This window comes from Colias philodice, chromosome 26, assembly GCF_061535455.1.
Source record: "Colias philodice isolate Cphi_HAF_F1 chromosome 26, ilColPhil1 Martin Lab GWU primary, whole genome shotgun sequence".
In the NCBI taxonomy this organism is placed as follows: domain Eukaryota; kingdom Metazoa; phylum Arthropoda; class Insecta; order Lepidoptera; family Pieridae; genus Colias; species Colias philodice.
The window spans coordinates 2,620,023-2,644,127 of NC_143111.1; the positions used below are offsets into that span (position 1 = coordinate 2,620,023).

General features: G+C 31.2%; 1 protein-coding gene and 1 long non-coding RNA gene across 7 annotated transcripts in view; one reads left to right on the forward strand and one right to left on the reverse strand.

Moving 5' to 3' along the window:
- brat (tripartite motif-containing protein brain tumor) overlaps nt 1-24,105 on the reverse strand; it is a 432,659-nt gene that overhangs the window by 327,539 nt on the left and 81,015 nt on the right. For 2 of the 6 annotated variants that reach the window (XM_089711160.1, XM_089711163.1), the window contains exon 1: nt 16,780-17,041. The exons of the other annotated variants lie outside the window; for them this stretch is intronic. The gene's annotated coding sequence lies outside the window, so the exon portion shown is untranslated. Of the gene's footprint in view, nt 1-16,779; nt 17,042-24,105 lie in introns of those variants that run through there. 6 annotated transcript variants of the gene reach the window in all.
- Nucleotides 1-24,105, forward strand: part of LOC149476791 (uncharacterized) — a 465,754-nt gene that overhangs the window by 160,927 nt on the left and 280,722 nt on the right. The window lies entirely within an intron of this gene.

Consider the following 24,105-nt stretch of genomic DNA (forward strand, 5'->3'; position numbering starts at 1 on the left):
AATTAGAATACGTTTTTAAAATGGTAGTTTTATACATTATACGACGAATAAGTTTTAACCAAGGATTGAAAAATCAGCCCTTACTTAACAAAGCAAGCGTTGCAAGTGATTTATTGTAGTGAATTGTCAAGTTTTATAATATGAATAAAATATTATAGAAAATATTATAGAAAATATTGTAGAAAATATTATAGAAAATATTATAGAAAATATTATAGAAAATATTATAGAAAATTGATGGGATAAGGGAACCTCACGGCAGCTACCTATTTATTCCAATGCAGGTAAATACAAGTAAAATATTACGATTCCAAAATATAGGCAATAATTGCTATCTTTACAAAATATGTCTACGATAAATCGTAATAATTATTTTATTTATCTCTGCGATCTTCCACACATCAAACTTATTCACCTCCTTTTTTATAACAATAGTGTAGGGCCTAATCTTCTAACCCGCTAACACTTGGACCACACCCCACCCCGCAAGGGTGGTACAAAGTCGACAGTCACGCCACTCGATCACAACGCACCTAACGGCCTGTCGGCGCTAACACCGTCATTTTTTCTTGGAGCTCCTCTTTTGTGTGGTCCAAGTGGAAATAAATGTCTAATTATGTTGCTTTGAATTTTGGTTAAACAAAACATTGGTATGATAAGGTGGTAAGTTAAAAATGAAATGTGAAATAAACAAGTTAATTTATATTTTGAGACTTGGATTTTTGAAATTTGCAAGTGATAATAACATGTTTTCTTATTGAATAGCATTGAATAGAAAACAGTGTACGTCACATAAGAATTATACTTCTGATATAAAATTAAACATATATATTCGCTCGCGTTACGTTGTTATGAAATGACTAATTTTAACTTGTTAAATTTAATTCAGTTGTGAGGTTGTCACCCAACAACAAAGCTTTAAGTAAAAAAAAACGAAAGATTAGAGCTCTATATTCACAGAAAATGGACAATTGCTACCAAATCTACGATCTACGGTTATATACGTTTCCAACCCGCTATTTCTCATCCCTTAGCCCACCCAAACAAGCTTTGCCGCGTAAATTATTTCTTTATACGGCGAACGTAAATATCTGTTGTAATTTCGCGATAAGCAGGCGTGCTACTCGGAGATACGTTAGACCGTCACAGGATCTCGTTATATAACGTTATTCATTATGTCATATCGGTATTGTATCGTTATGTTGCGTTGTGAATAACCGTTATGTGATGATTAGTGTTGGGTTTTGGTGTGATTTTTATTAATGACAAAAAATGATTTTATAAACAGATTTTATGGAAAATTAATTAGTATGAATACACTTCTTCGAGAATTGAACTTAGAACGTTTTAGTTCCACGTTCCTGCAATATCAAGCAGATAAATTAAAGTTATAGTAGGGTATTACAAAAAAATTTAAAATGAAAAGCTTTGCAATTGCTATGTATGTTTTCGTACTAATCAAGTAGGTATTTGTCACAATATATAACATTTTTCTTGGTGTAGGTATTCTCAAGTTAACAAAAAATCTATTAACCAATTTAAATCTTATATATATAAAATTCTCGTGTCACAATGTTAGTCTGCATACTCCTCCGAAACGGGTGGACCGATTCTCATGAAATTGTCTGTGCATATCGGGTAAGTCTGAGAATCGGCCAACATCTATTTTTCATATGTACCACGGGCGAAGCCGGGGCGGACCGCTAGTTCTATATAAATTCTTTCAATATAAAAATGCTAACTTAACGCATTAACAAGTAATTCGCTATTCCCAATCTTCAGACAAAACGCAATCTAGATCCATCAAACACATTACGAACTAGAATTGCATTATCGAACTTTCCAGACTTTATTAAGTTTCTTCACCCGGTCGCGCTCGCGAACTTTATTGTATTCTTTCGATTTCGACTTTGATTGATAGAACGCTTTGTCTATAGTTTTTGCGATTTAATAGTGTTTTAAAACGGTTTTATAAATGTGTTTGTGAGAAAATTGTAAAAGGAATGCAGTGATAGGATGGTTATGGTTTAAAGTGAGAGAAAGAAAGATTCTTGCATTTGAACTGATATACAAATTATTACCAGTATTTAAAATGTATTCTTATTTTGTGAATTCAGCATGCAGAATTTGGGTAATATGATAACTTCGTATTATAAGGATCAAAGATTTTTTAAAAGTCTTTAGGAGCATCCGCATTCTAAGGTTGAATATATTGGTCAATCTTTTACTAATTTCATTTTAAAGAAATATGTCGACGCAAAACTTAAGGTCCTAATAAACCTTGAAGTACTCTTTCACAAAAGAAAATCGGTTCCATCCCTGATGTTTACCTGAAACAAATAAAACATTAATTAAAATATAGATAAAAAGATTTTGTACGATTCGTTCAGAAATAATTATTTCACAAAAATTTCCATGAGAACATCTTAATTATAAATAAGATAAAAGAAACATGAGCTCTGGAAACATTTTCGTTTCATTATAATATTTTCCATCCAACAAATTATTGTACGAATCCATGTAATAATATATCAGCAAACGGATATTGGAAGATATGTATGATAACAATTATTTTAAGCGTTCTTTTAGTATGTTTTGATAATATATTGTGACTTTATTTTGGATAATAAAAAGTAAAAAAACTAAAACCCAACTACGACAAAAAACGACGCTGAAAAAGTATAAAACAAGATTTTCAGAATTCCACTATGTAGAGATAAATTTTCATGTTTGGAAAGGCGTTATAGTCACACGTTGTCAAAGTGCTACGGTAGATATATGTAACGTGTGACTACGCCTTTCCAAACATGAAAATTTATCTCTACATAGTGGAATTCTGAAAATCTTGTTTTATACTTTTTCAGCGTCGTTTTTTGTCGTAGTTGGGTTTTAGTTTTTTTACTTTTTATTATTTGTACTATTTTGGTGTTAAAGTGTATTTGTGGCGCATAATATTAACAAAAGTTAAATTGATGAACTAATAAAGAAGCTATCAACGAAAAGATGTGAATTATATGCAATCAGCCCATGAATACAGGTAAATTCACAAGCAAATGCTAGTTATATATATATATATATATATATATATATATATATATATATATATATATATATATATATATATATATATATATATGTATATTCAAAATGTGCAAGTAAAAAGCTTTCAAATGATACCAAACACGGCATATTTATCTTAACTTTATTTTTTTACTCTGTATGTTTTGTCCGCTAGAGGGCGCCACATTAGATTTTGTGAAACCCCATATAGCCTATAACCAGCGGACAATTAAGACGCTTCTAATGATATGTCATTTGTCGAATTCTGATAAGTAGGTTAGAAGTTACGAGGGAACAGATGAACATACATACATACATACATACATACATACATACATACATACATACATACATACATAGCCTGTCAAAATCATAACCCTCCTTTTGCTTTGCCGTAGTCGGGTAAAAATTCTGACGTATCTTTAGTTCGTAGTAACTATGTAGGAACTACTGTTGATATTCTTTGATGTAAATGTAGTTTCGATTGGCTTCCCAGCTATCGATTTGCATTGTTTGCCTTTTTTAAACCTTCTGTATGGAATGTAAATTTTAACAATATAAATGTCGTATTTATACTGTCGGTAGCTACAAATATAAAAACGTAAAACCGTCCAGTTTATTAAATAAGAATGTACGTTATAATTATAGGGAGCTGACGAAAATAAAATAGCGTTAGGTCAGCCGGACGACACCATAATTATTATTTATTATTAGTTTATAGCATACTAGATTTCCGCCCGCGTTTTCAATGAAAAACCCGCATAGTTCCCGTTCCCGTGGGACTTTCAGGATAAAACCTATCCTATGTGATAATCCAAGTTACCATCTAGGTATATGTGTGATAAAATTCATTGTAATCGGTTCAGTAGTATTTGCGTGAAAGAGTTGCAAACACACACATACACATCCTCACAAACTTTCGCATTTATAATATTACTAGAACTTAGTTGTTACTATTTTTGCGATCAAGATTTTATCTTTTGGAACATAAGTCAAACTACATATCATAATGTGACACGTATAAGTAATATCATACATTAATAATGTTAAAAGTATCATAGATAATGTAATAAAATAGAATCCTCTAGAGGCCATAATTCCACATTTTCGACCGCGTATTTTTCGTGGAAATTTCGGCCGTTTTGCGTTGGTATAAAATTTTAGTTTATGAATTCTGATTCTTATCATTTTTGATACGGGTGTGTCATTGTTACAGACAGAAGGTTGAATAACTACTTAGTTACGTTAACCCCAGCTTTGTTTTAAAATTTACTTGAATTTGACATTTGGATATGGATTTTAATTTTCACAGACAAATGTTTTGGCATTCTATTTAAATAAGTAGGTACATTAATATGTCTAAACGTGGTCTAAACTATATAGAAGCTGTTAATTGAAATTTAAGCGTAATAAGTAGGTGTATAGTGGAAATAAACAAACATGTTTGAAATTATTACACATTTTTTTGTGCTATTTGTTTCATTGGCTTAACGGTGAAGGAAAACATCGTGGGGAAACCGACATGTCGAAGAATCAAAAGTTCGACGACATGTGTCATCCACCAACCCGCACTTGGCCAGCGTGGTGGATTATGGCCTGTACCCTCATAGGAGGCCCGAGTCCCAGCAGTGGGAACGTATGTGGGCTGATGATGATGATGATGATGACTATTTTTCAAAATTTTAACACCTAACTAGAGCACGTAAATTCGCATGGTAATTAGATAAATAATTAATAGAATGAGTTTTCTTTCAAGGAGTGAATTTTCAATGTATAGTTATTAGTTAGATATAAGTAGGTACTTACATATACTAGTGTTCTAGATTTTTAACTGTGCTATTTTCTTATTTGGGACACAGTGCATAATTTATTCGATTGTAGGTAATTTTATTTGCATACAATACAATGCCAACTCTATATTATATTAATGAAACACGATTTTTTTTTATTTTTACAATCTTTACATTCTATAAATCTCATATTTATACGTCTATTTTTTGGTGGTTTAAATTCGTAACTTCCACACTTCTATTTATGTATTAAATTATTAAAAAAATCAATAGCTAAGAAAAACATAATTTATTAAAAGCGAACTAAATTCAATATGAAATTATTTACGTAACAAACAAACACGATTTACGTATGTATGGATTCCGAGAACGGTCCCACGGTCACAGGTTCATTCATCTTTGATGTACTGATTTAATTTTTACTAGCTGCGCTTCGCGGTTTCACCCGCGTAGCTCCGCTCCTGTCGGTCTTAGCGAGATGATATATAGCCTATAGCCTACCTCGATAAATGGGCTATCCAACACCGAATTTTTCAAATCGGACCAGTAGTTCTTGAGATTAGCGCGTTCAAACAAACAAACATACAAACAAACTTCAGCTTTATAATATTAGTATGGATTATAGCCTATTCCTCGAGTGTGGTCTTACATTCCGAAACCAAAAACTTTTCAATCATGTAAGCTTACAAGCGCTTCAGAAACGTAAAATTTTGCTTTATTAAAAAAATCCTCGAAGCTTTTTCAAGAGTAAAGCATCAACATTTAAATAATTATCTATTCTACAATCTTAATCTTAATTCTTAATACTATTATAAAGGCGAAAGTTTGTATGGATGTATGGATGTATGGATGTATGGATGTATGGATGTTTGTTACTCTTTCACGTAAAAACAACTGAACCGATTACAATGAAATTTAGCACACATATAGAGGGTAACTTGGATTAACACATAGGATAGGTTTTATCCCGGAAATCCCACGGGAACGGGAACTATGCGGGTTTTCCTTTGAAAACGCGGGCGAAGCCGGGGGCGGAAATCTAGTTTTATTTATAAGGTATTAAATGACTGCAATCCTTTTGATGTAATGGTAGATTTTTTGCCACGCCTTTTATTAGTTTCATCTGTATGTTTGTATATAACTGACTCTTCTAAAGACGATTTTGAGTTTTGACCCACTTTAAACGGACAGAACTTTGTACTTATCAAGGATCGGTAACAATACAATAATTTCATGAATGTATGTTATTGAAGCATGTTTTTTGTATTTTTTAACTATATTGATTAAATTATAACGGATCAAAAAAATTGACAGAGGAATTAAAAGCATTAACTGTATTTTTTAAGCCGTCAAATGGTTTTATAATGCCTGGAATATACAAGTTATAAGCGTGGCCAAGTGTTTCTCAAAACATCATAACAACATTATTTCAATCGTAATTGTAACATACATCTATCGTATAAAAACAGCAAAGAAAATCGCAAGTTCGTACGCGTAGGCGACGTCCGTGGCATGCGACTGCCCTTGTCTGGCCGTTGTCATACAAGAGTCATTCGCATCGCATGGAATGCAATGTCATGACATTTTACAACCACCACTATTAAATATCAACCCTAACCCACATACTTATGGTCAATTTTGCAATAACACTATAAACGCATTTTACGTCCTTCTTTCAAACGCGTAATGCGAAATGTATTCGAATGTGAGGCATATGGAACGCGTTCTTACGTTCCAATTTTGAAAAAAATTCTAGAATCAACAAAGGGCATTATCCAGACTCGGTTGAATCTTGCTTGCATTCTATTTTCGATTTGCGAATACGGTTCTAATCGCTTTACAATATAGTTCAGAATTGTATGGGCTGATTGGGTATTTATGCCTTATTGAATTTTCAGATCTACTCAATGGCGATGATCATTAATTTCAATAGAGCATTACGGTTGAGACTGGTTTTTGGAATATGTGTTTTATGTTGGGGCTTTTCGGTTTATTTTTGGATGGATAATAATAGGGTCGAGTTGGTCCACGAGTGCGTCGACTTTATAATTTTAGCCCGGTTTCGTAAGGTTTTTATTGTGGTAGGGTCATGTTTTCTTTTTGCATTGGCGATTTCTGCGTAGTTGTCAGCTCTCAATTAGATTGTTTTTAACGTGTGATTAATGGTTATTTTCGTACTAGACGGTATGTATGTGAGTAGAAATAGTTCTTGTTTTCGCATACGGAGTACAAAAATAGTTGAAGTTTGTACGACTTCAAGGCAGAGTTTACTAAGCCGGGGCATAATTTAGTATTCAGCGGAAATACATGGTTGCAGCCATGGACGTATAAAAAAAGACGGACGGTATATCGCCTAAACATTGAGTGAAGCCTAGTTATGGCGGCGAAACATCCATGTGTATGTTGGCACACACAATGATGTGTGTTGACAGCTGTTGCCATGACAACAGCTGTCCTGATGACAATGGCGGCTGTATTTTTTTCTATAAATTTTGCCGTAATAATTTTGTCATTAAAACATAAAAGAAATAACTTGCTTCCCTATGGAATGTAATCCCTTGTATTTTGTTATTTAAAATTGTACTGTTGCGACACCATTTAACCACGCAAGACGGAATTTTAAATATTTTTTGTGAAACAGTGACGCAGTTAATCAGTCGGTAGTTCACGACGTAATGGCGGCCGACTAGCTTACTATGGTGAGAGTGTGTGCGTGTTTATTGTCTTTACACGATCGCTAGCTTACTATGGTGGCTTCACGTTGTTTGTTCGTAATACGGCGTCCGTCTTTTTTTATACGTCCATGGTTGCAGCGTTTTACTTTGTTCCTAGAGCTGTTATAGTGAATTTTTAAGAAAGCATTGTGTTATTAAAGCTGTAATTGTTTTGGTTACCCTTAAAAATATTATTTACGATTATTATTTTATTTAATCAGTTATATTCAGTTTTAAGTTTCCGTTCCTTATTATTTAATTATTAATATTTGAAGGTCGATCATTTGTTATTAAATATAAGTTTTTAAATAGGTACGTTAACAAATTTAGCTTAGGATATAATATGTAATAAAACTATATATTATTTTCTTTTTATATATTTTTGACAACCCTAATAAAATGCAAGACGGGTTACAGATCAAAGACACAGAATAGTAAAGTGCAGAAACCTCAAACATTCTTCAATGCATGTAATCACTGAAGTTCCATCCGTATCGGGTAGGGTTTTCACCTACCTATTTATTATTTTAAAATTGTTATATATGAAACATCATCTGCAAACCATTAATCTGGAAATAATGAATTATCTAAATTAATATAGAAACTAGGATAACATTATTACTAGGTAAATATAAATTAAAATAATTTTGTAAAATTGATTTTATACCTACTAATCCATGTATGACTAAATTTTAATAAGTATAGAATCTGAATAATACACTTTAAAAGCCGACATTTGGGAGAATAGGTTTTAATACTTACTTCAAACTCAAACTCAAACATTTATTTATTAAATTAGAGTTCTTCGAGAAGCACTTTTGAAACGTCAATACATATTTTTAACATTTACCGCTTAGAACAGTCTTTTTATTATTCCATTTAATACTACAAACGGTCTATAATATTTTGAATGATTCTTTTATTATCTGTTACATAATACTCTGTGACACACACATCAATATGCAATCGACAGCGTAGTCCCTTGGTACCTCGTTGTTATGTAACGCCTGTGATACGCTGAATTGCAAACGTATGCGTAGATCGTAACATAGGGCTGCCACTAGTTGGAAATATATTTATTTAATTTATTTTAAAGGATATGTTTGTAAATCATTTGTTAAAGTAAGTATATGTTTTCAGAGTCATACAGGATTGATAATTAATGTTTATATATAACAAGTACATAAAAACAGTAAAGTGTATGCAATAAATAAATTTAATTAATCTACGATCCCTATATGTTATAATTTATCTATCTTTGTGGAGAAAAGCTAGCAGAAACTACATATTTTTACAAATTGTTGCTTGCTGCTTTAGCCTAGTGACACATTTTATTTAAAATAAGTCCTACTAATAATATTCTAAATGCGAAAGTTTGTAAGGATGGATGGGTGGATGTTATATAGCGTTATTCTATCACGTAAAAACTACTGAATCGATTATAACGAAATTTGGTATGTAGGTAGCTGAAGACCCAGAATAAGACAGAGGCTACTTTTTATCCCGGAAATCCCACAGGAGCGGAAACTATGGGGGTTTTCTTTGAGAACAGAAGCCGCGGGCGGAAATATAGTACTCTATAAATTAACTGTATTCATAATAGAGCATAAATATACATTTTCAACACACAAAAACATTCATCAATGGAATAACAGTTAATGTAGGAGTTCTAATACATTGAGCCAACATTATATCATCGCATTTAGTGCTAACTAGGCGAGTTCATTCACATCATGTACGAACCGCATCATTCGTAATAACCGACTTTAAAAAAGGAAGTGCATAATTCAATAGTAAATACATATTATACATATTATTTTTAGACTTATCAACTTGATAATTATTTATTATAAAGACTATCGTGATTGGATCTAAAGTTATTTTAACCCAAAATACCTATTGATTTTGTCCTTTTTTAAAGTCCGTATAATTTAAATGTTTTGCTTAAATATAACCCAACCAAAAACAGAAGTTAAAATTCGGAAAATTTTAAAAGTGATAAATCAAGGCGAAATAGCAAATAAATAAAGTGAATCCCGAATGCTTCAAGGGCGTTTTAGTACATAAATTGTCGGAACAATCCCCCAACTAATCAATAAAAGTAAACATATTATATAGTATTAAGTCGTTTTCAGTCTGTATGTATATGTATAATCCTATCCTATCCTACTAATATACTAAATGCAAAAGTTTGTGAGGATTTGTGTGTATGTGTTTGTTACTCTTTCACGCAAATACTACTGAACCGGTTACAATGAAATCTAGCAATGAAATTTATCCTAGGTGTTAATCCAAGTTACCCTCTACATATAGAGGGTAACTTAGATTAACACCTAGGATAGGTTTTATCACGGAAATCCTACGGGAACGGGAACTATGCGGGTTTTTCTTTGAAAACGCGCTTTGAAAACGCGGGCGAAGCCGCGGGCGGAAAGCTAGTTTAAACTAATGAACCGATTTTGATACATATTGTTGCTCAAATATAACCCAACCAAAAATAGACGTTACAATTCGAGGGCATCGATTCAAAAGAAAACTTATGGCTGATTTTTCAATCCTCGGTTAAAATTTATTCGTCGAATAATGTATAAAACTACCATTTTAAAAACGTATTCTAATTGCCCGTATTTGACAGTTTACGTGATATTTTAAAAGTATCGTGTAATACTTTATTGGACGGATAAGTTTTATCCAAGCATTGAAAAATCGGCCCTTAAGCGAATAAAAAATGTTACTATCGATTTTCGAAAAGAAAAATAAAGTGAATCCCGAATGTTTGGGCGTGTTAGCGAATAAATTGTTGGAACAATCCGCCAACTAACCAATAAAAGTAAACACAAAAAAGGCGTAAGATTTAGCGAACAGTAACGTATGACATCCGCACTTTGGTGAAGCGATTTCAATGAGTACCAGTGTCTTGGTGGGATAAGGCATGAGCGGAGTGAGAACAAACTAGTGGTTGTAGTTGTTTTTAATCTGAGAATATTTTGTAATCGTGTTAGAATAAGTTATACAACGAAGCATCATTAGCCTGTTATGCACGCTAGCATTTTTCTTACCCCCGATTTACCGGTTTGAAGTCAGAAACCCTCACGACTGATCCATCATTGATATCACCATATTTTGATAATCATGTTAAAATAAGTGAAATGAGTAAATAGGATGAGAAGGAGTAGTTTTAATGCTATAAGCAGGCAGTTTAGGGTAGTTCCAATAGTGATGTAAGAAGGGCTATAATTTTCGTCTACTGACTGGAACACACTTCTTCAAACAGAGCTAATATGCTGTATAACAGTATCAGTGTGATAGATATACTTCACGAATAAGTAATAAATACAGCTAAGTACTATTGACACTATTATATCATATAATATAACACATTAATTAATATAAAGACCAAAGGGAGAGAGAGAATGTGAGGAGCCCACCTCTCAGCCAAAACTGTCTAATACCTTTTAACACATCTGATATAACTTATTTAGACTTGAATGTATCTTCAATGAAGAATAAACTCATAACTCGCTTCAGCTTACAAATCGCGGCAGGACTTCACAAAAGTGGAACTCTCAGTCCTACAAGATTGCTCCTGAAGAGCCATTAACCCCTGTTCACGAAAATGTGGAGCTTTTATTAACCCACCATTTTATTTTTACCTCCAACACGTATTTTGGGAACTTATTCTTTGGTCTAACGAATTTGTATGGAAATTGAGTTTTTGGTAAGCAAAGACTTTGATTAAATTATTTTATACTAGAGGTCCGCCCCGGCTTCGCCCGTGGTACATATTTCGCAATAAAAGGTAGCCTATGTCCTTTCTCGGGTATCAAAATATCTCCATACCAAATTTCATGCAAATTGTTTCAGTAGTTTAGGCGTGATTGAGTAACAGACAGACAGACAGAGTTACTTTCGCATTTATAATATTAGTATGGATGAGATCTAATATTGATACAACTGTTACACAAAAATAATACACTAAATATAGATACAGAAAGTTCATTTCTATTTTGGTAAGAGTATAAAACTATTTTCTATTTCATTTCCAAGATATTTATAGCTATTTTAGTAATTTTAGTTTAATAACAGTAAAAATAATATTCGTTTAGAATGTATTATACAAAATCGAACATCGTCTATGACAAGTATCTTATATTCAACATCTTTTTCATTATTATCTTATAGGTATTGTGTAATACTTAATTCTTATAAGAAATAGTCGCATTTTTTATAATAAAGAATTATTTAACTGGTTTGTACCTATTATAGAGATATTACTCTTAGGGCTGTTTTTCTATCCTTGGTTAAAACTTATTCATCGAATAACGTATTAAACTATTTCATTTCAAAAATGTATTCTAACAGCCGTACAAATAAAAACTTGCGTATTCAAACCTTATGCAATGTATAGATATGATAAGAATAAATAAAGAATAAGGATGTCATAATTTCTTACAAATAAATTTGGAATAACGTCGATGTAACTATGCTCACGCTATGCAATAAGCGCGAAGCGGCAACGTAGCAATTCATTCATAAAATTATGAAAAACATTGAAATTGTCTACGGTTATGCCTTGGTGCTGTCATTTTGACGCTCGTTTGACTTCGTCGAATTTGTTGTGAAGTTTCATCATACGATTTTCTGTTTATTTATTTTTAAAATATTTATTGGAAATCATTTAAATATATATCATTAAATATGCAAGCAAATGAAAGAGAACGCTATCCAATATCTGGAGAACAGAAGATAAACCCACCTTGAGATAGAGAGTTGCCAAATAACTGGTACTCAAAACATACAACTCCAGGCTTAGAAGATTTATATTTTCAACGAAAGTTTATATTATTGTGATAAGTTTAGAAATAAGTTTTGTGTATGTATGGTTTGGCGCATGTCGTAAATAAATAAATCATTATAAATATCAAAAGGGTTTTTCATAATTTCGTATACTTTGACATTTCATACAAAATTTTTCATTTCAATAGGTACGTAATGAAATTATTAATTTGCTCAACTTTTTCTACTTATATTATCATCTCTCATTATATTATCTCAAATTCAGATTGAAAATTGCTTCTAAAACTTGTAAAACACAGCACACATTGGTTTGGTACATCCAAAAGATATGTTATAACTCGGTTATGTCAGATTTATACTAGGGTGGTAGCCGGAATAGCGACGGAATAGCATTAGTATGAATACTTATTACGACGTTATAATAGGTTTCATTTATTACGAGTTTATTTGTATGATTTTTACTTATTCTTAGTTTATTCTTATCATAAAATGTTATAACTCGTTTATTTGTACGGCTGTAATTGTCCGTATTTGACAGTTTAAAGGTGACACTTTAAAATGTTCGTGTAATACTTTATTGGACGGATAAATTTTAACCAAGGATTGAAAAATCGGCCCTTATTAAAACAATTATTTGCTGAGAAGACAGATTGCAGCCTAGGAAATAAAATAAATTTAAAATAAGGCATATAAAAGTTCATATTATTAATAACTTAAGAACACTTATTAAAAAAAACGTCTGGAATTATAATTACATGGGAACAAATATGTGGATGGTATTATGCATTAAAAAGCAAATAATAATAAGTCACCGATTTAATTATAACCAAAAATAAATCAAAAGTTATCAAAATGATTATCAGAAATGTTTTCAAAATGGTCGTTTACTTCGTAATCATCTCTTTGATATTAATTAAGCACTGCTAATTATAACGCAGCCTTTTGAGGTATTCGCGAAATTCAAACAAAAATATCTGGAAGGCGATCCAAATTTGTTTTTATGAAAATATCGAGCATTTTTATGAATAAATTGAGAGCGTCTTTAGTATCATTATAGAAATTTTAATATTAAAGACTATTAGGGCTTTTTATTTTTTATAGATTCGTTACCTTTAGCAACATTTTAATATAAAGGGGTGACCAATTCAACGTGATAAAGAAATAAGTATTTTTGAAGAAGTTTTCGCTTCTTAAGTCGTATTGAGTACTTCTTGCTTGGAAATATCTTATAGGTTCGCGTTATAAATATGTAAATATTACGAAATATCTAAGTTTAATAGTAAAATTCTAAGTTATGAGTATTCACTACTATTGCTCTATATTATATTATATTATACTCTATATCAATCTATATTATACTCTATGACTTATTATTTTATAACCAAGAGGTTATACATATTTACGTTTTCTCTGCAAAAGAACCATTATCGTATACATTTATACTTCAACGAATATTATAAAAACAGAATTAACAAAATCGGTTCAGGCGTTCTCGAGTTTTGCGCTTAGGAACAAATTTTAGCATTTTTTTATATTTAGACATCACTCATAAATTTAGCGTTTTCTATTTAGACATATATTTAATATTATAGACATGTTGTGATGCTGATAATGGAAATGTTTCTAAGAATCTTTGTTTTAAAACTATATATATAAAAATGAAACCCGTTTCGCGTTGTCACGGCATCACACGTGGACCGATTTCGATAATTCTTTTTTTATTATATTCCTTGAAGTACGTCTTATGTAGAGAAAACGTAAATATGTACCACCGGCGAAGCCGGGGCGGACCGCGAGTAGTCTATAATTCGCTATAATGTCACATATCATAAACTTAGACATTAAATATCATTAAATTTCAACTTTGTAGATAATTTAACGAACTAATTCATTAAATACAACTTGTATTTCAAACTTGGGAACTTGAAATCTTGTAATGTGTAATTAAAAAAGTTTTAGTCTTAGGTAAGATGCCTTACTCTTAAAGTTGAAGTATTCTCGGAAAAATCAGTAATATAATTACTTTAAGTACGAAATTTATAATGGAAATTGTTTTCATTTGTATAGAAAACTTTCGTTATTTAAGACGCGGATAGATTAATAATATTTTTTTTTAAACAATGTAGGTAATAAATAGTGTTCAGATGTTTTATCTATACCTGCAAATCCATACTAATATTATAAATGCGAAAGTAACTCTGTCTGTCTGTCTGTTACTCAATCACGCCTTAACTACGGAACCAATTTGCATGAAATTTGGTATAGAGATATTTTGATACCCGAGAAAGGACATAGGCTACTTTTTATCCCGGGAAAATGACGCAATCCCGGAAATCCCACGGGAACGGGAACTATGCGGGCTTTTGTTTGACTACGCGGGCGAAGCCGCGGGCGGAAACCTAGTATTAAATATTTAAATATCATAAATTTGTTTTACTCAAGAGTTGTTGTAGCAACAGGGTAACAACTGTTAAAACTTTCAAACGCTTATCACCATTTTGCACTTAAGTGGTACGTATCAAATACCACAGATTTTATGTATGAAAAAGCGTGAGTGTCGAGCACACGTGTCAGAAGTGAAACTTCTTTGGCAAGATCAAAGCTACCAAAATTATTACCTCACGTGACGTGACGGTATTGCCATGACGCGACCTTGACATTTTACTACCTAAAGAAGTTTCACTTCATAAAAAACAATTTAAAGTAAATCAAAAGTTCTAAAAACATATAATACAATATAAATATTAATTTGCGGCATCTTAATAAACAGATCTGTACATTGTAGGTATACCATTTCAAAGGAATAAATTCAAATGTATTCCCAGAAAAATTACCAGGATTTAATTATAAGGCGAATTTCACGAATTTTATTTGGACCTTCAAGTTTCCCTCGTTAATGAAAAAAAGCGAAGTTTAAAAAATCCTTAGAAGCGTTGATGAATTACGTAATTAGATTAAAATAAGGATCTATTGCTTAAAAGAATTTTCCTCTTTACGACGCTATTCTTGGCGGTTGATGTACTAGGAACTGCTCGGAATAAGAAAGTAAGAATTAGTCGTTTTGGTTAAAGTATCAGCTGATTCTTGGACATGGGTTATAGTGCTGATGATAGTGCGACTTTTTTATTATTATATTATTAATAACTAGCGGTCCGCCCCGGCTTCGCCCGTGGTACATATATACGTTTTCTCTACATAAGAACCATCCTCGTACTTCAAGGAATATAATAAAAAAAGAATTATCGAAATCGGTTCAGCCGTTCTCGAGTTATGCGCTTACCAACACATTTTGCGATTCATTTTTATATTAATAACTAGCGGTCCGCCCCGGCTTCGCCCGTGGTACATGTTTACGTTTTCTCTACATAAGAACCATCCTCGTACTTCAAGGAATATAATAAAAAAAGAATTATCGAAATCGGTTCAGCCGTTCTCGAGTTATGCGCTTACCAACACATTTTGCGATTCATTTTTATATATAAAAGAAGATATAATAATAATAAAAAAGTCGTCGTTTTGAATAAAGCATGAGTCGATTCCTTAGTCGATTCTGACGTTATAGTTACAGTTTAATTATTAGTAAGTAATTAAGCTCTATGGTAGAGTTTTCTTAAAGCTTCAAGTGTGATAGAGCTGGCTCTATTTATGTAGAGCTGGCGAATTTACATTTCGTTTGACGCTGAATAAGAGAAGTATTGAGTTTTTGTTTTTTTTTACTCATCATATTATGACTCTATACTATTAAGTAGTGGACTCGATGTTTCTATTTCAGAACGTTCCTTAATATTTATAATAATAACAGAGATAAAAAGTTTCATAAAATCTGGTCCAACCGTTCAGACGCCAATCGTGTGTGTACACGAAAACATGGATGTACATAATATTATATTGAGGTATGTATTTTCTACTTGGAAACTTATAGAGCTCAGATCATATTCTAATCCATACTAATATTATAAATGCGAAAGTAACTCTGTCTGTCTGTCTGTTACTCAATCACGCCTAAACTACTGAACCAATTTTCACGAAATTTGATACGGAGATATTTTGATGCCCGAGAAAGGACATAGGATAGGTTTTATCCCGGAAATCCTACGGGAACGGGTTTTTCTTTGAAAACGCGGGCGAAGCCGCGGGCGGAAAGCTAGTTTCTTATAATATTAGTTATTAGTAGACTTTCATCAAGAAATAACAATACAACTTAAACTTATAAGAATCCATTAACTTTGATCTCAGTGGTGTTACTAATTTACTTTTTATAAAATACCAGGAAAACTAAATCTACTTAGAAATAACTAATTAAGTTATTCACAGCTATAAAATAATCAACATTGTTTCAGGCCGAATAAATCTAGATAATACCACAGATTAAACATAGCTCTACTACACACATTTAAAAAATCAAAACAAAATCCAACCTTTTAGCAAACAATTACGCATTAATTGAATAATCCAATAGTTTGCACATCCACTTTAAAGCACGATTACAATTATTATTAAAAAGTTTCCAAAACATTCATTTTATAAAACCTTTTTTTATCTATTCTGATAAAACTGGCCACTTTTATTGAAAAGAAAAAAATTCGAACGCCGAATTCGAATTTCAAATCGCGTCAATCAGTTGTCGATAGTATTTCGCGCGTTCGACGGACCGGCCGCACTCTCGCACTGAATCTACTCGAACGATAACCGGCCGATTACACTAGGGTTGTGCAGCGGATATCGATGTCGATAGAAAATAAATACAATAATTTAATTAAATTAATGTTGACATTTTATAGTTTCTTGATTTAATTTTCGTAATTGATTTGTTGCTATGATTATAGTGTCTAGTAAAAATACGTTTCTTAAAAACTATCGTTTTCTCTCATCTAAATATTTAATTCGTTATCATCTTAAACATAGACCTCTAATTTAAAATGTAAATAAAGCTTTTTTATCAAGTATTCTTATACGAATTTTATCATAATTATTAATTACCATATCGTGAGAATACATTATCTAACAAGTCAATGACATTGAATGAATTAAGTGTCAATCGTGTTTGTTTATATTGTTATGATGATAATTTATGTGAATGACCGATCTTGTTAACTAACATGTCAAACACGTTTACATATTTAAATTATTCAGAGGTCATTCGTTATCTTAACTAGCGTTAATGAATTATGATGTGACGATTTATTATTTTTTATACGTGTTGTGGGTAAAGACTATTTAAACAAACGATCACAGATAAAAAAAATTATATATTATGTGGATTTAATGTACCTATTCAATTCAAATAGAAATTTGTAAATAATATTTTTTAAATTTTAAAAAATTGTAAAAAGTAGTTATTTTTAACGTGCCTATTTAAAGACAGGAAGAAGTAAGGAAGTGTATTTATAACTCTCATTATTTTCATCCAATTTTCCGAATAATTACTTTTACATCCTACCCTTTTGTGAACCCTGACCCATTTCAATTAACGCAAATAGTATTACAAGTATAATTTACGTAAATTCAAAAGTTTATTAGCAAGTAATAAAAAAATAAATTCGCTTTATGAAGTTAGAGTTCAGATAAATAAAAGCCGATATTAAGTTTTAATGGACGCTTTATATCTACTAACTTTTAAATGACTTTCAGAATCACTTTGACAGAGTCATTGAGAGGCTCTTCACAATTTTTCAGTTTAATATTTTAAAAGCTTGAACTTTTTCATATAATGTTATTCGTGATAACTTTGAATAAGATGTAAAAATTAATGTGCAGGAAACCAAGTTTATTTCTATTGTTAGCATTGAAAGCTATCTGTTAATATTTATTTTTAATGTCCAATTTTGCTACCAATGAAATGTGAGTTGCTTGGGAAACTTTTCTAAGAATTCTTTTTGTTGATATTTTCCGAACTTATATTTCTTTTAATTCCACAATGGATGAAGTTTTTTCTTAATTTAGGTTATCTATTAGATAGTATCTAATTCTATATTTTAATTCTTCAATACTATTTGATGTTTTGATATACAATAATGAATATATCAAGATAAAATAAACCTCAGATAACGTTGACAATAATATCGGCCAAGACGATATAATCCATGCAACATAAAGCAATCTTGACCTTACTTCTTGAGGTCGTAAATTTGACGATCCCGATATCTATCCTAAGCGTTAATTTATTGGTCCGTTATAGAAATACTCAATCTTGAGAAATGGTCTCTATTTCTAGGAAATAGAGCTCTGGTTTAATCAAAGAAAAATATTATATAAACGTGATATAAATCACGACACGCGGCCGTTTCATAAATAATATTGTGCGTGAAGTGTATTGTTTACTGGTCATAAAGCTGCTAAAGGTCACTTGTTTTATTCGTTAAATATTTGTCTGACTGTTTCCAAAATACGGCTTGTTTCATTTGATATTTTTAGAGTAAAGTTTAGTTCAGTGAACAAGAAATTGAGAAACTGACATGAAATCTAAATTAGAAAAATATAAGTAATAATAATAAATAGTGCCTGATTCATTAAGGTATAAAATTTTATTTTAATTATGGACGTGCACAGCAATATCGATAAAACGTTATGTCTCGTATATTTAATAATTCTCTTCAATCTCAATACGCTATATCCATTCCCGTGAGGCTTGCAACAAAAGTATCACACTTATTTAAACCTTATTCCACTGTATTAAGGTTTAAACTCGCTCAACGGTAGTGCCTAGATGACATAACTCAAATCGATGCGTGCTCTGACCAACAATCAATCACTATTGGTAAACTAAATGTCATTAGTTCCAACCTCTTCCATTTTGCGCTCCCATTTGTGTAAACATTTGTCAAATGAACGTGTTAATAGCAGCCTTTCAATCGTCTAATGAACAATTTAGGAAATCTGTTTGTTTTGCTTGTTTGTCAAATGGGCGGTATGTTTGGTTTTGTACAAATTAAATAATCGATGTAATGTGAATGATGAAAATAACGGAATATAATATGTAGTGGGAATAAAAATAAATAGTTTGTAAACTTAAAAGCAATTATATTTTAGAAGAATTAAATATTAGCATAAATAGTCAAAAGACTATAAAATTAAAGTAATGTGGATTTAGAAACTTAAACAGGTCTTCACAGACTCAACACCAATGAAAATTGATTTAATATGATCTTATTACCAATAACCATTTACATTGTCTTTTTGCCATTAGGTACATATAATAAATACCACGATATAATAAATGTTAATATAGGTAAGTACATTATACATTACTTTTAGATATTAGACACAATAATGACAACATATCGACAAAAATGATCGATTCAGCACATCACTATGGAGGTTATCGACGTTACGCTTACTCATATAACAGCTAATGTATTTCAGCATGCAGTGCATTTCTATATTGTAACACTAATGACATAAAATCATGCATAGCGAATTTTTTTGTAATTTATTAAATTGATTATTCAAAATTTCGTGTTATATATTACACTTTACTTGTGGAATTTTGTTATTTTAAATTATTAAGAATATTTTAGAGAGGAACACAAAGGACGAATAAAATAATTTGTTTATAAATATTTTCAATAATAAATTGATTTTATATCTTTCATAATTATTTTGTTGGTGAGAAAATAAGACTTAATTTTTGCGAATGTACAAAATGTACCAAATTCTCCACAATTTTTGGAAAAATGAGTCTTTATAGTTGCTTGATTAAACGAAGTATTATAATTATTCAATAGCAAGGGAAAATGTTCAGGAATCTAAATGATTCATTGCATGATGGTATGAAAGTAATTTTTTTTTACGAAAAACAAACAAATAAACCATGTCAACCGACGTATTTATCAAAATCGAACCTGAGACACGTGTAAGAACAACGCTCGTTATCTTATAAACGTATCGAATTTCCTTCATAGAACTCAAGTACAACACCTAGGTACACTTGTTTTACGAATTTAAGCAAATATTTCCAAAGTAAAAACAAAAATAATATGGAATACTAGATTTCCGCCCGCGGCTTCGCCCGCGTTTGCAAAGGAAAACCCGCATACTTCCCGTTCCCGTGGGATTTCCGGGATAAAAACTATCCTATGTGTTAATCCAAGTTACCCTCTATATGTGTGCTAAATTTCATTGTAATCGGTTCAGTAGTTTTTACGTGAAAGAGTAACAAACATCCATACATCCATACATCCATACATCCATACATCCATACATCCATACATCCATACATCCATACATCCATACATCCATACATCCATACATCCATACATCCATACATCCTTACAAACTTTCGCCTTTATAATATATATTAGATTGGGATTACAATAATCCCTTAATAATCCACTTTGTATTCCAAAATAATTTAACGAAAATTGTTATAGAAAGTTTAAGTGTACATATTATGTTGTCTTCAACGCGCTAACTTCACGAACTACAGAACCAATTTCAAAAATGTATTTGGCCGTTGGATATATACGTGATCCATGAGTACTATTTATATTTACCACAGGCGAAGCCAGGGCGGATCGCTAGTGTATGTATAATAATATAATCAAGGTAATGAATTCGTGATTTATAATTTAGACTACGATCTATCTCGTTTGTGTGTTTGCCTTCTCAATCGTAATATGAAATTCAAAATAATATCCATCCCTACATTCACTATTTTAAAAGTTTTTCAATGTCTGATATTTTAAAGCCCTATATTAAATTGACTAAAATATATTAAATATTTAAAACTCGCCCTTTAGCGTGATATCACTCACCATGCGATGCATTATCCAGGATATTACTTGAAATTGAAGCGAAAATATGAAATTGCAATATTAAAATGGTATAACATACACGTAGGTACGTATAATATTAATATGCCATTTTAATTTTGTCGGTTTAATTTCCACTGTATTTTATTTATGTAAAAACCATGTCTGTTTTCTTCTCACTCGAATAGGAGACTAGGTATATACTTTGATATTTTTTTTAATTGCTGATTATATAAATAACTAGCGGTCCGCCCCGGCTTCGCCCGTGGTACATGTTACGTTTTCTCTACATAAGAACCATCCTCGTACTTCAAGGAATAGAATAAAAAAAGAATTATCGAAATCGGTTCAGCCGTTCTCGAGTTATGCGCTTACCAACACATTTTGCGATTCATTTTTATATTATAGACTAGCGGTCCGCCCCGGCTTCGCCCGTGGTTTTTCTCTACATAAGAACCATCCTCGTACTTCAAGGAATATAATAAAAAAAGAATTATCGAAATCGGTTCAGCCGTTCTCGAGTTATGCGCTTACCAACACATTTTGCGATTCATTTTTATATATAAGACTAGCGGTCCGCCCCGGCTTCGTCCGTGGTACATATTTACGTTTTCTCTACATAAGAACCATCCTCGTACTTCAAGGAATATAATAAAAAAAGAATTATCGAAATCGGTTCAGCCGTTCTCAAGTTATGCGCTTACCAACACATTTTGGGATTCATTTTTATATTATATAGATATATTCACTTTTGAATTAAAACATCCGTGTCGTCGTCGTTGTAGAGTTATCAAGAACAACATATTCAAATGTTAATTTAATTTTAAATAATTATTCTCCTTCCAAATGTAGTTACCTATTTGCAAAGCATATAATCTAAAAGAACACACATATTGAACCAGGAGGATCCCATATATTATTAAGAGCCTCTTAAATTCGACTCTACCGTAAAAGTATTCTAAACTAACACTTTTTTGCCCATGAGAACAACTACAGAAATGAAATAAATAAATGAAAACATTTGTTTAGATTGAGCTGAAGTTAAATACACGCACATGATATTATTGTATATTATTTCAAAATTTCGGAGTTATTCCGTACACTGCGATTTTCATTCGTTCATTAGTTCATTCATTTTCTTACTTCACTGATCACTCATTCAAATTAACTAAGCTTTTCATTATAATACGATTTTTTATGTACTTAGATTCGAAACATTGCAAATTAATTTACATCTAGGTATATTGTAACATGTACGTTGCAATAATTATGCAACGTTGCATGAATTTGTTCCCACGACTTACAAACGCATCACGCCATAACGACATGATTACACGATTGTCGATTCTATTACAAGCTATTACGGTGTAATTTAGTTAGAAATTTGAATGAAATGACGACCGTTCAATTATGATTGATTATAGTATACAAATTATAGTTGCGGAAAAAAGTCTTAAAGAAAATGTAATTGGATTTGCAGTGACTGCTGGTTCGTTGTGACCATGAAGAATTATTGATATGCGAATGAATTGCACATTTAAAATGAACAATATTCTTATAATATTCATGATGCTTGATAAAAAATATTATGAGAATATAATTTATAGAATTGTAATCATCACTACCTTTTATTCAACAAAGTCCGCCACGTCTGTCTCTCAGTTCGCGATAAACTCACAAACTAGTACTCCAAAATTTTCATTCCTGTTCAAGGAACATTAATTTATTTTAACGCTATACCCAAAATATAAATAACTTTAAACTAAAATAACTTTAATGGTTATCGGACGAAATTTTAACAGTTATCTTTTTAAATTTGAATTTATAATATCAGTAATTTGATTGTAGCTTAAATTGAATTAATTAATATAAGGCTATTCGTAATTTTCGTTTCATAATTAATACGGTAAGCGAATTAAAAAAATATTCAATGGAAACGTTGGTTTAAAATTAATATTAATCCCGCGAGAATAACATTCAGTTCCAATGAAATTTATAAAATTATACAATACAGTTTTAATATCGATAAACCTTAAATTAAATTATTATCCAAACTTATCTCGCATATTAAAATTATTTCATGAAATGATTAAATTTTAAACCGAGTTAATACATTTCATTTGGTTATTTCAGATGGTTATTTAATCACATTTAACATTATTTTAAATGAGATTAAATAACCATCCTATCAGAGCGTTTTCCTGTTAAAAATAACAAAGAAAAACTTTTTTATCAGATACAGAACAACTAACAAAACATAACAAGCGTATTTCAACAAAAAAGTAATAAACAAAATTGTACACAAGGAAATAATTCCGCATCATAGATTCTTACAACCCAAAAATACAGAAACAATGTTACAAAGTGACAAGTTAACAAAAAAGCCTCTTAACTTTTTCCATACTGGACAAAAATAGTGAATCAAATAAACAATGTTTTTCAAGTTAATATTTGAAGGGACTAGCGTGTACGTGACCCGAATGAGTTGGTTACTCCTGTTTGTCAATGGATTTGATTTACCTTAACGTAAGCGATTTAGGATTTCCTGTGAGAATCAGCAATTTTTTTTGTCTATCAGCAGTAGGCAGTAAAAACGTGAAGATATCAACCCTAATAATATAAATGCAAAAGTAACTTTGTCTGTCTCTTCATCGTGCCTAAGCCGTAAAATAAAGTACAATAATAGGTTTAGACCGGAGGAAGGACATGTTAAGATAATTTTTATACCATAGGAATGGGAACTATGCAAATATGCAGTATGCGGTTTTTCCTTTACTACGTGGGCCACGTGCCTCCTATTTCTGATTTTGTCTAGGTAATGCGGTTTGCATTGCCCTTTTAAGACTAGTGATTAGTGATCTTGTGAGATTTATCAATTTTTAAACTAAGTAGCAGAAGTCGTAGAATTATTCATAGTTAATATTCTAAAAGGATTAATGACCTATTTCATAGCGATAATACAAATAATGTAATATAATATCAGGCGTATTGTTT